Consider the following 14864-nt stretch of genomic DNA (forward strand, 5'->3'; position numbering starts at 1 on the left):
TGAGTCTCAGTTCATTCTAAGATTTCTGTCCCACATTGCCAGGAAGGTCCACACCCCTGGGAGTCATGTCCCATGTAGACATGGGGAGGGCAGTGAGTTTGCTTGTTGTGTTGGCTGGAGAGAGAGGCCACATCTGAGCAACAAAAGAGATTCTCTTGGGGGTGACTCTTAGGCCTAATTTTAAGTAGGCTTGACCTATCCTTTGTGGAGTTAAGTTTCATATGAACAAACCCCAAGATTGGGGGCTCAGCCTATTGCCTTGGCTGTCTGCTGCATCATGTATTTTTATATTTCCTGCTAGAAAAGGAAGGAAGCTGTTGAGAATACTTCTAGCTGTGTAGGTAGCAGTAGTTCTGTCAGCGAAATTTTTCTGACACTAACAGTAGCTTGTAGGTTTTTTGTTTGTTTAAAAAATCTCAATAACTTTAGATGTATAGAGTTTAGCAGCTGTGGGTTTATATGGTATTGATGCCTAACTTAGTGATTTTTCCTCTCTTATATTGCTCCTCAGAAACAGATGTTGATGCCTGCACAGTTGGTCAAATGAACCAAATGTGTGGTCAAATTAATGTTCTAAACCAGAATATCTGACTTTACACTAAGAGACATCACTGCTGTGTGTATATACTTTTTTCTTTTGATTGATCATCTCCTCTTTTTCCAAGTAGGAAATGGGCCTGAGAAAACATAAATATCACAAAGTCACTTGATGAGTACACAATTAGAAACGGGGGTGGGGGGTGTGGGTTGACTTAAGGGTTTAAGGGAGCCAACTCTAGCCAAGTAGGTTTACTTAAAGGATGTCAGCTTCAGGGAGGCATAAGGAGCTGGAAAGTGTGTGAAACCTGAAGATGCAACAGTGAACTAGCATTGTCTGGAGTCTGTAGATGTGGTTCCATCTCTTACATGCTGTGTGACCTTGGGCCACATTCTTAATACCTTTGTGCCTCTGGTTTCTTCATCAGCAAAATGGAGATAATGAACACTAAAGTGGTTAAAAGGGTTATATAAATTAATCTTATAAAGATTTAGCATAGTGCCTGACTGATAGATAATGCTCATCTGAGCTGCTGTTTTGATTGCGTACATCAGCTGTATTTTGCCTTTTTCTTTTTAAGTTTTTATTTTGAAGTAATTTCAAACTTACAAGATAGTTAGTGGCAAGATAATACAGAACCCCATACTGAGAATTCCAACATACCCCTCATCCACATACCTAGCTCCAAAATGTTCAACTTATAATATTTTGCCACATTTGATGTCTCATTCTATATATCCATCTGTCTTTCTATTTTGTAAACATCATGTTCCTTGATCACTTAATACCTCTGCGTTTATTTCTTCAAAACAGTATTCACTAATATAATCACCTTAACTATAGTTATTAAGTTCAAGAACTTTAACACTGATATAAAGCTTACAGTCTATACTTCTTCATTATTGGATCCAGTCCAGGATCATATATTGCATTTCATTATCATGGTCTCTTTGCTTGCTTTTTTAATTTAATTGTGGAAACATATACCACATAAAATTTCCCATTTTAATCACTCCCAAGCATGCGATTCAGTGGGATTAACATATTCAGTGTTGCACTACCCTCACTACCATCTATTATCAGAACTTTCTCCTCTCTCCAAACAGAAACCCCGCATTCCCACACCCCAACTTGTACCCTACTTTCTCTCTGTGTGAATTTTATTACTTCTTCTTTAAAATTTCCTTTTCTTTGCATGTTAGAGTTCTAAAACATGAGTTTATCTTACATTGGTTATATTTAGATAGATGTTTTCTCAGTGGGATTTAAGGTAGCACACCTATGAGTCGAGTGTCTTTACTGGGGTACGCATTCAGATCTGTTTTGTTTTTTTTTTTCTTTTTTAAAGAAGGAAGTTAAGAAGATATTTAATTACGAAAAGATTTATAACTGCAAAAATGCTTAAATTATTTGTCTCGGAATTGACAGCTCTATTAGTCAGAACTCTTTGAGGTTTAATTGACAGAAACCCAATTCAGACTAGTTTATGCAAATCAAAATTAAAATGTAACTCATTCACCTAGGAAGGATACTGGTTGGCTTACAAATTTTTAGGTTGTACTGCAGGAACCAGGACCTCAGGACTGAATCCTGGAATATCCACCTCCCAGGAATCTTTTTCTGTTAACCTCTTTTATCTCTCCTTGCTCCACAGAGTAAGGAAAGATGCCTCTCAGGTTCTCCAGTCACATCTTCCCAGCTTAGCAGTTTCAAAAGGAAGAGAAATTCGTTCTCCCAGGGTTTCTGTAGCAAAAAGAACCCTAACTGATCTCATTTATAAGTCATTTGCCTATTCCTTGGACCAATTATTGCTGCTGGAAGGTGGTATGTTGTGATGATACAGTCTGGGTCACCCTTATGGAATAGTGGACAGCCAGAATTATGAACCCCATTAATACCACATACAGTAATGGAGTTCACAAATAAAAGAGAATATTGTTACCTACAGTAAGATAGGAAAATGGGCAGGACTGAAAACTGTATCTGATTCTAGTGGCCTTCGGTCTTTCAACCTTGAGGTAGAGGTTTCTGATGTTAGGAGCTTCCAAGCTAATAGAGGGTCTTTTAGGTCTGTGGCCTTTGTTTTGGCAACCCTGAGCTTAGTGCTCACAACCTGAGCTGCACTGGCTTTAGTGTTTGCCTATGCCTTTTTCAGTTTTCTTATTAAAATTCTGAAACTACAATCATGTTCTCTTTAGGGATTTATCTTGGGAACCAACATTATGCTATAGGAAGATAATATCTTGAAGTTAGAAAGCTCAATACTGTTATTTACTAGACCTTGTGACTCTCAACTATAATTAAGCTCTCTGAACCTTAGTTTCATCTCTAAAATGGATATTTTACCATTTTTTACCACCTCCCTTACAAAGTGGTTGTGAACAATAGAGGCAATATGAGGAAAAAGCACTATGAGGTTTCAAAGGAGAAAGAAATTACTTTTAACCTTAAGGCAACCTCTCTCCTGGGGGCTGAGTTGGGGGTTAGAAATACCAAGAAAGGGGGAATGAAAGCAGGGGAAGTTGGAGATCATTGGGAATCATTGTAGAGTTGAGAGTTCAAGCTATAAAATAGTAAAATGGCTTCCTATTATGTGCCAGGAACTTGATCTATACTCTTCAACTAGTGTTGTCTTTAGTGGGATTTAAGCACCAACTGCTGTGGAAGGAAAAGAGCTCTAGGTGCCCAACTTTTGTCATGAATTGCAAAAAAGCTGAATACAGAACATTTAGGGTGTCCTGACAAAAACAGAATACAGGACAAAATCATTAAATACAGGACATGCTCTGTATAAGCAGTATGACTGGCACCCTATCTCTATCCCTTGTGACAATTCTAAAAAGTAGTATTTATTATCTCCACTGTACAATTGAGTGATTTGGTCAGGGTTATGGACATGAAATGCCAGACCTAGGTACCAAAAACCCTAATGTCTGGATATAAAGCCTTACATTATACTATATACTCTTCTCAATAGCGACAATGGAAGATCTAGGTTTGAATTCCAGTTCATCTGCTAAATGTGTCTGACCTTAGGTCATTTTCCCCATCTACATATCTGTGCTTTCTCTACAAATGGACCAGTGACTAGTTGATCTCTTTAACTCTATATTTCTTAGAATCACCTATGTACTTATTCTCAAATTGTGGTGCCTGGACCAGCATTATCACTTGGGGAACTTCTTAGGAAAGCATATTCTTGGGTCCATACAAAACTACCGAATCAGAATTTGAATATGAGGCCCAGCACTCTATTTTAACAACCTCTCTAGGGAATTCTATTCCAAGTTTGAAAGACATACAGTTAGTATTCTACTGAGAAGCAGGTACTGTTTTTGATGCATTTTTTCTCCTCAGCTTGGCAGCCTGATTCCCAATACATTTCTTCTGAAACATCTAAGGTCTCTTAGAAACTTGATACTTATAATATGGCATGGAAGTGAAAATGTCTACAATCTTGCTTTTAAATATTTCATTAAACTTCACCTTTTCCCCAAACTGAGTAAAGCTAGGATCCTTGTAATGACTACTACACTCCCACCTTTGCCTTCTCCTGGGTCATATTTTTAAGTTTGAAATGCCTCTTCAGATTCTTTCATGCTTTTACCTCTCTATCCCTCATGCTCCTCCCTTCAGTCATTCATCACACTTTACCCTCCATCACTGAGCTGTTACTATTGCTACTTTTACTGTACCTTGGATAGTTTTTTCCTAGCCAAATTTCAGCCAACTGCCATGTGGACCCTTATGTGGCTGCTTTGGACCCCAAGTACATTTTGGATTGGTTGGGGTCTAGATTGGGGTCACAAGTGAGAATGGTAGACATGATTATTTCTACTTCTTGGCTTCTTAACATCTTCAAATCTGTCTGAAATAGCTGTGTTGAAAAGGTCTACATCCTTGAGCCCCAGCCTTGGATGGAAACATTGAAGCTGCCTACTTGGACAAGATCTCCCTTCTAAATATAAGTGATGCCAAACACATAGTTTCTTCAGAAGCCATTTTTATATTATTTTATTTTATTTTAGTAAAGGCAAAATGGTTGTCACTGGGAACTTTTCCACTATAAACAATCTTTGGATCATACTGATGAAAGATGATTGAAAAACATATATGCTGGTCCAAAATCATATTTGCTCAACATCGCTGAAGGAATTCTGTAGTAAACACGAGGTCAGCATCAGAGAAGAAGAGTAAGGATTCATTATTAAACTGGGAAGATCCTACTTCAAGAGCTAGCACTCTGTAAAATTCTCTGGACATAGGCGAAATCTATATGTCAGCCTTAGGATACTCAGTGCAGTAATCTCTCATTAGTTCAATTTACTTTGCCTTGTCAGGGTTGGAGTCAGCACTGAAAAGCAGAAAAACAAGCTTGACATTCTGATTTGGAATAAGACATATCTTTTCAAAAGTTTCCTATGACCCTCACAAATATATCAAAATATCCAGACAAAGGAATCAATATATTTATCGTTTTTTCTTTCAGTGCTTTGTGCTCATTTTTTGATCTAGGGAGCTGACATGAAATAAACTTCTTCAGGGAATTTGAGAGAAAGGATAAGGATCTAGATTCTCGGTTAATTTTGTTTACCAGTTCCTTGGCATCCAGTTCCTCATGCTCTACATAGTGGATCTTGCTGAAGTTCTGTTGTAGAGGTACATGCTTCCTCATGAAACCCTCATCTTCTTGACTTTGTGCTTTTTATAGAGGAGCAGCAGGTCTACAATGTATTCAGCCCCATGTGTGGGGTTAATGCAACAGTAGCTGTACTATATCTCCTTTAAGTCAATGATGTGCCCTCTGGCCTTGGCAATGATCTTCTCCATGACCTACACAGATGTCATCATCCAAGGCTTCTCTCTTGGGGTGGAGTCCATCCCTCTTGGAGGAGGCTGTCCATCCACAGGTGAATACAGATATTTTTGAGGAAGAAACTCCTATTCCAAAATCTCCTCTCGTTGGTGGGGTTGAAACTTCATAAAAGAAGGAGAAACTCCCAGCTGTAGATCGTCTGTCTATATCTATCTTGGTGTTACCATATTTGCTCATCTGGACAATTTCTCCATGGAGTTGTATTGTGCGACTATTAAGCCATTTTCAGCCATTCTGCAACCAAGCATATAGCTGGGAAATTGGTACTTGTGGGGCAGGTTTTTGTTGGGGTATAATATGATGACTTCATGAATTTTACTGTTATGACGATCTCTGATGTAACCTTTTTTGTTCTGTTCATAATTCTGATTAAAAAAAGCCTCTGCATCTCATTATACCAGACACACTGCACACTTGAAAACCTCCAGACTCATCTTCCAACCTCCATATTCTCGTGGGCTGTGTATATCTTTTGGAGACATTTTCCAAAGTATGGCACATCCTCCAAAGCACCTCCCTGCTCCTGATCATACTGGGCCTCCTCATGCAGGAGTTCTTGACAGGCTCCAGTGCCAGTTTCCGCATTTTTAAGATAGTAGCTTTGTAATGTAACAAGATTCATTTTTATTTAAGTTCAAAGTGTTTATGTCTTTCCTTCTCTGAGATCTTTCAGGTTGTATTTAGAGTTCTATTCCAAGATGAAAATGAAATCTGAAATGCACTCCCTCTCTGACAGAGAGACATGCTCGTTTGCCCTCACTTTTCCTTACTAAAGTTTCTAAAATATTGATAAATTGAAGAGTCCTAGAATAAAACCTGAACAGGTTAAAGACTTAAATGTTTATTTTTCTGTATAAAATTATTTATTTACACACATGGGAAATGTTGTGAAATTCAATAAAAATGATTTATTCTGAACATAGAAAAATTCTGAAGTCAAGTAAAATATCTGTTGAGTTTGACTTTCAGGATAAAAAATACCATTTTATTTCTATAAAAGGTGATATGTGCTTTGTATAGGCAGTAGAGTGTGGACTCCCTGTTTATAGTTCTCATTGCACTTTTAGTTAACTATTTAATGTAGGTGTTTCTTTTTTAAATTCTGTGCTTCAAGACAGCAGTGATTAGCTTTTATTTACAACTGTTTTCTTGTTTCAAGCACAATGCCTAGCCCATTGAGAGGCACTTAATATTGGAAGACAGGGTAGAAGGGAGAGAGGAAAGGAGAACAGGAAGAAGGAAAAAAGAGAGCAATAACTCAGCAAGACTACAAAAAGCACAGTGTAACACCCTTAGAGAACATCTAATCCACTTTGGATCCCTCCTGCAAAACTTGTTTGAACTCTACAAACCAACCTCTCCCCCTGCTCCTCACCCCCTCAAAAGTTGCCTGAAATGTCCTTCATTCTAATGGCACATACATCTCTTCCTTTGGAAGATGGTAATAACATACATGGATCTAGCAATTAATAGTTTACAAAGTGCTTTCACGGATCTGTGTACTTGTAATGCTTGCAATGATTTGCCAGCACATGATCAAAACCCACATTTTGGAATGCCGGTTTTATCTAGGATTATTCACTTATTCAGACAAAACATGGTTATATGATGGAGTACAGTGTGAAATTGAAATGCAGTTTTTAAAATAAAGTAAGAGACTTCAAAGGGTATTCTAATTTGTCACAAATTAAGTGTTCTATGGTTTATTTCTTCTCTTATTGAGATACTTAGAAAAGTTGAGAATGATGTTCTTCATTTCATCCTTATTGCAGTGCATTTCCCAGACCAACCTGGCTTGCAAAATAGAAGGCTAATTTCTCTCCATAACTTTCTTCCATAAATAAACCCTTCTTCCCCCATGAGAGGGCTTTGTTGATACAGTGGAGACAAGGAGAATTGACCAATATGTCAGTTGACCAAGGGGCCTGGCCTAAGATGGGGTTACTGTCTTTTGGTTCTTTTGGTTCATATACATACCAGCATCCATTCTGTTATCCTCTCTTCTCACTATGTACTTCTCTACATTATTTTGGGGTTCAAAATTCAGAATTAGCAAGTAATTACCATCTAATCAGTCTAGAAATTGAGTATTTGTGCAGTGTTTGAAAGATGTTGTGAGATTTTGGCATAGTGATTCAGAGGAGATGGTTTATTTGGAACGCATGACAGATATTGGGCACATTCCTACTTAATAGGCAACTTCAAACCTGATTTGGTCAGACCAGTCAATATAAAAATACTCTAGGGTGTTATTAGAATTCTCAGGGTGGTTTTCTTTTGTTTTCTTTTTTTTTTTTTTTGGTCAGTTATTGTGTCATTTAGCAATGTACTGATGAACTAAAAGTAAAGTGGTAATTACTCTCAGTGGAATGCTATCAGGCCATAGGTGTGAGGGTGCATAGACATCATCTGATATAAGTGGATACAGACTCCTACTTTCTCCAGAATTATTTTCAATATGTGATGGTAGTATAATACAGAGGGATTCTTTATCTAGGTTTGTTTCCAAAGAAATATCGTAAGACATAAACATTTTTAAATGAGTGTATCAGTTTGAATGTTTATGTACCCCAGAAAAGCCACATTTTAATCCTGATCCAATCTTATAGGGGGAGCCATTTCTTTTAATCCTAATTAAATATCTTAGGTCAGAAACTTTTGATTAGATTATCTCCACAGATCATCTGTGTTGTGGCATGCCATAGTAGGTGTGACCTTTTGTTTGGATGGAGATGTGACTCCATCCATTACAGAGGATCTTGTTTAGTTTATTGGAGCCCTTTAAAAAGAGGAAACATTTTGGAGCAAGTTTAGAGCCCACAGAGCAGAGTAGATGTAGACGTTTGAAGCCCCAGCAGATGCTAAACTAAGAGATGAAATCCAGAGTTTTGTCCCAGAGCAGCTGAGTGAATGGCCACAGATGCTTAGAGAGGAAACCACTGGCATCAAAAGCTTGAAGCGGTGGAATCAGGAACAAGGACCAGCAGACACCAGCTATATATCCCTTCCCAATCACCCTTCTCAAGCCCTATCATTCTCTGGATTCCTTAGTTTGTACATTTCCTCAGCACTAGACCTGTAAACTTGTAATTTATTAAATTCCCTTTTTAAAAGCTATTCCATTTCTGGTATTGCATTATGGCAGCTTAGCAAACTAATACAATGGTCTTTACTATTTTAATGAGAAATTTGAGAAATGAACCTAGAAGTTCTAAAATGAGTACTTTGATAAATTGTCACATGTTGAGAGATTATATATATCAGTGACTTAAATGGTAAATGTAGTTAAGAAAATGTGTACCTTAATACTAGGTATGCATGGCACTGTGAGGCCTTGAACTTACAGTTTGGATAAGATGGTAAAGATAATAGTGGATGAAAATGGACTAGGGGCTGGCTAGGGGCTGGCTAGTGTTTCTTAGGAAGCAAAGGAGAATAGATATTAAGACATGGGTATCTAGAGTTTCGTATTGACCAGATAGGTGCCTGTATTACAATGATACTATTGGGAAGAGTGGGTTGGCTTGGCGTGACTGTAATGTTATGAGTATGATGTGTGGAATGGTGAGAATGAGGCACTAAAAGTGGGGTAGACACCAGATATGAAGGGCCTTGGATGCTTTCATGAGAAGTTTGGACAGACCATTGTTGTCTTACTGGTAGATTAAATGTATCTGAAAAATGTAAAGTTCAGAATTGTATGTGATGTGGAAATTATTTCTTATTAAGAGTAGTAATATATTTTCATTGTAGGAAAACAAAAACAAAAAGAAATAAAGTAATGGTCCCTAAATGAAAGAGGGATTAAAATTGGGTCTGTGACATAAGATATCAGGGATGCAAGTGTAAGAAAGAAGTTTCTAATGAATAAGATTGGTCTTACCATGGAGTATAGAACTTTGGTTTTCCAGTTGTTCTATGGAACCCCTGCATTCAAGGGGGTCCTTTAAGGGCCACTGTGTGGGAAGGATACCTGGTAGATGTGGCTCTGGGTCCCTGCCTTGCTTTGACCTGAACAGCTCTGATTTAATACATTTCCTTTTTTGGGGTTAATAGTTGGGAGAGAGGAGAGTGCTTTACTGCTTAGAAAAAGTTTACAAAAAGCCACTGAGATGGGGTAAAATGACTGAAATGAACCTCTTTATACTTTTAACTTATCTAGAATGTTACAAAAGTTGTTTGGAATGCAGGATACAGTTTTATATGTTATTAATGACAATTAGATTTCCTGACCAATCTGCAAAAATACTTATTTAATTTATAAAGTAATAGCTGTAAGTGTAAGATCAGTAGAAAACAATAGTGCTTTGGTAGTAATAATGAAGCAAAATGAAAAGAAAATTTGGTTGAGAATTCTTTTTTTATTAATCTTGGGATGTACTGTTTAAAAGCAAATATTTATTTAGAGAATTACAGGGTTCTATGGAAATTCTGAAGGGAATTTTTGGGTACTTGCAAGGACTTTATCAATTTGAAGTACTGGTTCTTCGACCTTAGTGTTTAGGAATGAGAGTTTTTCAAATGTCCATTAACTGAAGAATGGATAAATTGTAGTATATTCATACTATGGAATACTGCTTAGCAATAAAAAAAAAATTAGTACATGCAATAATATGAGTGAATCTCAAAAATATTATGCCAAGTAAAAGAAATTAATATGAAATTTTAGAGAAGGCAAGCAAAACTACATTACAGAAAGGAGATTAATAGTTGCCAGGGTGCTAGAATGAAGGATGGGAATCAATTACAAAAGGACACGAGGAAATTTTTTAGGGTGATGAATTGTTTTATATCTTGTTTATGATGGTAAAGTAGATACATGATGGTATATAATTACGGTACTTGGTCAGACTGTATATGTAAGATGAGTATATTTTATTGAATGTAAATCTTTCCTCAACTTAAAAAAAAAGAGTAAATGCCTCAGAGCCAGATTGAATCTGGATTCCAAATCCCAGCTCTGCTCCTTAGTAGCTGTATCAACTTGTGCCAGTTATCCTTTCTGGGCTTGGGTTCGCTCATCTGGAAAAGAGTAATAATAGTGTCTCCCTTGTAAAAGTGGTGCATGGAAAGCACTTAGAATATAGTGCCTGAAGCATGATAAATTATCAGTAGATTTTATATTATTTTACTGTATTGTATCCTTTCACCTTTATAAAGTTTCTCAGTAATACTGGTACTATGCTTGTCAATTATTAGTGCTACTTTTTAGGCTTTCAGAAGGAATGGAAAGAAGACTTTTTTGAAAAAAATGAGTGAGAGAGAAGGAAGAAGAGGTTTTAAAAGATCCAATACTTTATGTGAATGTAGTAGATGAAAATGTATACTATCCCTTCAAGCATCATTATTATCTGCTACATTCATGTTATTTATGGAGAAATTAATTGTCTTAATCATAATTTGCCTGGTATGAGAATCACTAGGCTCAAATTATTGTCTACCATCTAATATTCAGATGAAAGCAGAATGTGAACACTAGATGGTCAAAAATAATTCAATTTCACATACTGAAATGGTAATTCAGAAACTAAGTTTACAAGATATTTTTAAGAAATTGATTTTATTACAAGGCAAGTGATTAAATAACAGTTTGTCCTTACAGTTGATTTTCAAAACCGGTTATATCGGTTTTGACAAACATTCCCATACCAGTTAGTAAAATGTTACAAAGTCATAAGGTTTGGATAGTGTTCGTCTTTTTTCATTAGGCCCAGCATCCCAGGGGCTCTGCTTAAATTCCTAAAATAGTGCATGCTACTTTGATCCACAGTAGAGTTGCAGTTTATGTATGTAGGGGTGTGGTTTCACAATTTCTGGGAGAGGTTCTAGAATCAGTTGAAATTGCATATAGTCAAAATTAACCTTAATTTCCCTAACTGACCTTCAAATCATTGGGCCTGAGCTCTTAGAGGATTAAGAGTCAAGAATTAACCACTGTTTTTCTTTGCATTTTGGCTGTGACCACCCTTTCTCTAGGTTTTGTAGATAAAGGCCTACTCCCTCCTTCTTTTTTTTAAGCCTCTGTGGTGGGATCTATGTATATTACTTTGCTTAAAGAAAAATTTCTCTTCATACACTTTAGCAAATCTGGATGAATCCATGTAGTAGAATTAGTTTATGTTTTAAAACCAGATCATAACATGCCCTTAGTGTATCACATGTATAAGAGATGAGGCATTTAAAATAAATGTAGGCTAAGTCATAAGGACTAACATTATCCATGTAATAGTGTTGTCCATATGGATAGCAAAGTGCCACATCATCGACAGGAGAGTGCCATTCGCAATATACTAGTCACTGACTGTGTAAATTTATTTTTAGAATAAGTCTTGCATGTCACACTCCAAATACATGTATACATGTACTTAAAAAAAATTTTTTTTGAGAAATATCCACACACAGTCCAAAAATATTGTACAATCAGTGGCTCACAATATCATCACATAGCTGTGTATTCTTCATCATGATCATTTTTAGAAGATTTGCATCACACCAAAAAAAGAAATAAAAAGAAGGAAAAAGAACTTATACATCCCCTACTACTTACCCCTCGCTCTTATTGACCCACGGTAAAATGCATGTACTTTTCATATTTATTCTGGTGGGTTGAAAATATATGTCTTTAATATTTTTTCTATTTTTTATTATTCAGATTTACTGTCTAAAAGCTCTAAAAAATGTTAGCCTTTTTATTTCTTGCATTAATTTTATAAACTTTTATCCCAGTGAACCAATCTAAAATATTCATAATTTTAAATTTTATTTAAACTTTTTATTGAAGCATAATATGCATACAAAAATGTACAAATCAAATATATAGGTTAATACATTATCACAAATTGAATATACTCATGTGTCTAGTACCCAGATCAAGACCAAAACATTACGCCCCAAAGCCCCTTAGGCACCCTTGCAGTTACTACCCATGGATGAAGGTATCTACTACTCTAACTTCTAAAAATTGGATGCAAGTTTTTACGAGGTCTAAATTGTTTAATATATATGGAACAGTGAAAAAATGTCATCTTTAATGATGGTGATAATTGAAAAGCAAGGATTAAAGTTCTTGGAGGGCATAGATAGGACTTGAAAGGAGTTTCACATCTTGTTATATCCTACATAAATCTATGGTAGCATAATTAGTATATTATACAGATGGAATTAGTCACATTAATTTCTTTTTTTCCCTAAATGGAATAATTTTGTACTGGCTTATGTAAGTTTATGAATTCAGCATTCTTCCTTGTTTAAAAGACAGTTATTCCGAGGGGAAAATACTCTTGTTGGTGTCCGTGTAACTCTAATTAGACTGTTTGTAAATAGCCCTCATGTGAGCAACTTGACAAAATTTTAAAGTACCAATGGGGTTGGCCTACATTCCAAAGGCCAGCAAGCCATGTATTATTTATTCCCTTCCTTACTACCACTCAACTAATGAACCACATTTGTTGAGTACCAGCTTTGTACAAAGCATTCTGCCAACTGCTTAAGAAGTCAGTAAAAGGAGTACAAAATTATGGACCTTGCCCTCTAGGAATTTAGATAAAAATGTAAAGTGAGGTGGTTAAAAGTGTGAACTCTACGCATTTGCTAATTTAACTTTTCTGCTCAGTTTAGTTGAATACCATAACTACATGGAATTTGAATAGGGCAAGAGATTTTGTTGCTTTGTCCACCACGTTAGTGCGATGCCACAATAAATCCCAGAGCAATTTGGGCAGTGAATAAAGAAATATTTGCAGGGTCCCCTTGGAGGAATGGGGAGAAGTGGAAGGTGTTCAGTTTCCCCACTTGAAGAATTTCTGATTTTCTTGCAAGCAGTGGGGACAACCATATCAATCTTGGGGTTTGCCCCAGTGAAATTTATTCCTGCAAAGGATAGGCTGTGCCTATTTTAAATCAGGCCTAAGAGTCACCCTCAGAAAACCTCTTTTGTTGCTCAGATGTGGCTTCTCTCTCTAAGCCAACTCATGTAAACTCACTGCCTTCCCTCCTACATGGACATTGCTCCCAGGGTTATAAATCTCCCTGGCAACATGAGACAGAAAGCCTGGATAAACCAGAACCTGGGATCAAGAGATCGAGAAAGCCTTCTTGATCAAAAGGGGGAAGAGAGAAATGAGACAAAATAAAGTTTCAGTGACTGAGAGATTTCATACAGAGTCGAGAGGTTATCCTGGAGGTTATTCTTACGCATTATAGATATCCCTTTTTAATTTATGGTATATATGTGAGTGACTAGAGGAAAGTACCTGAAACTGTTGAGCTGTGTTCTAGTAGCCTAGATTCTTGAAGACAATTGTATAAAGATATGACATTTACAATGTGACTGTGTGATTGTGAGACCCTTGTATCTGATGCTCCTTATATCCAGGGTATGCACAGATGAGTAAAGATATGGATATAAATAAATAAATTTATAATAGGAGGGAAAAAGGGTAAAATAAATTGGGTAGATGGAAACACTAGTGGTCAGTGAGAAGGAGGGGAAAGGTGTATGGTATGTATGAGTTTTTTCTTTTTTCTTTCTTTGTTTTTCTGGAGTAATGCAGATGTTCTAAAAAAATGATCATGGTGATGAATTCACACAACTGTGTGATAATATTGTGAGCCATTGATTGTACACCATGTATAGAAAGTATGTGTGTGAAGATTTTTCTAAATAAAAAAAAAAATGTGTGGAATCTGGAGCCAAACTGCTTGGATTCATATTCACAGTCTGCTACTTTCTAGTTGTGTGATTTGGGGCAATACACTTTACCTTTCTGTGTTTCATGTTCCTTATCTGTAGGAAGAGGCTGATAAGAATAATTAACATCATAAAGTTGTTGGGTGTGGTTTTAGTTTCCCAATTGCTAAAACAAATTTCATACAACAGATTTGCTTAGACAATGGTAATTTATTGGCTCATGGTTTTGTGGCTAGGCAAAGTACAAAATCAAGATGACACCAAGGCAGTACTTTCTTCCCAAAGACTGTGGCATTCTGGGACTGGCTGCTGATAATCCTTGGTTCTTGGCTTTTCTGTCATATGGCAATGTACATGGTGGCTCTTCTGGCTTCTCTCTTCATCTGACTTTCATTCCGCCTTTTTTCATCATATAGCTTAGTGTGTCATCACAATTGAATTTTTAAAAATTTTTCGTGAAAAATAACATATACAAACAATAAATTTCAAAGCACATTGCAACAATTAGTTGTAGAACAGATTTCAGAGTTTGGTATGAATTACAGTTTCACAGTTTTAGGTTTTTACTTCTAACTGCTCTAAGATACTGGAGACTGATAGAAATATCAGTTTAATGATTCAGCAGTTATATTCATTTGTTGAACCTTACTTTCTCTGTATAACTTCACCATCACCTTTGATCTTTCTGTCCCACTCTTTAGGGCTATTTGGGCTATAGCCATTCTAGCTTCTTCATGTTGGAAGGGGCTAACAATAATATG

At 36.4% G+C, this 14864-nt stretch overlaps 1 protein-coding gene and 1 pseudogene across 15 annotated transcripts in view; one reads left to right on the plus strand and one right to left on the minus strand.

Annotated features, from left to right (window-relative positions):
- Window positions 1–14864, plus strand: part of CPEB3 (cytoplasmic polyadenylation element binding protein 3) — a 304384-nt gene that overhangs the window by 144704 nt on the left and 144816 nt on the right. The window lies entirely within an intron of this gene.
- LOC143654547 (chondroitin sulfate synthase 1 pseudogene) lies at window positions 4182–5999 on the minus strand (annotated as a pseudogene).

The sequence above is a fragment of the Tamandua tetradactyla genome, chromosome 13 (genome assembly GCF_023851605.1).
Source record: "Tamandua tetradactyla isolate mTamTet1 chromosome 13, mTamTet1.pri, whole genome shotgun sequence".
NCBI lineage: Eukaryota > Metazoa > Chordata > Mammalia > Pilosa > Myrmecophagidae > Tamandua > Tamandua tetradactyla.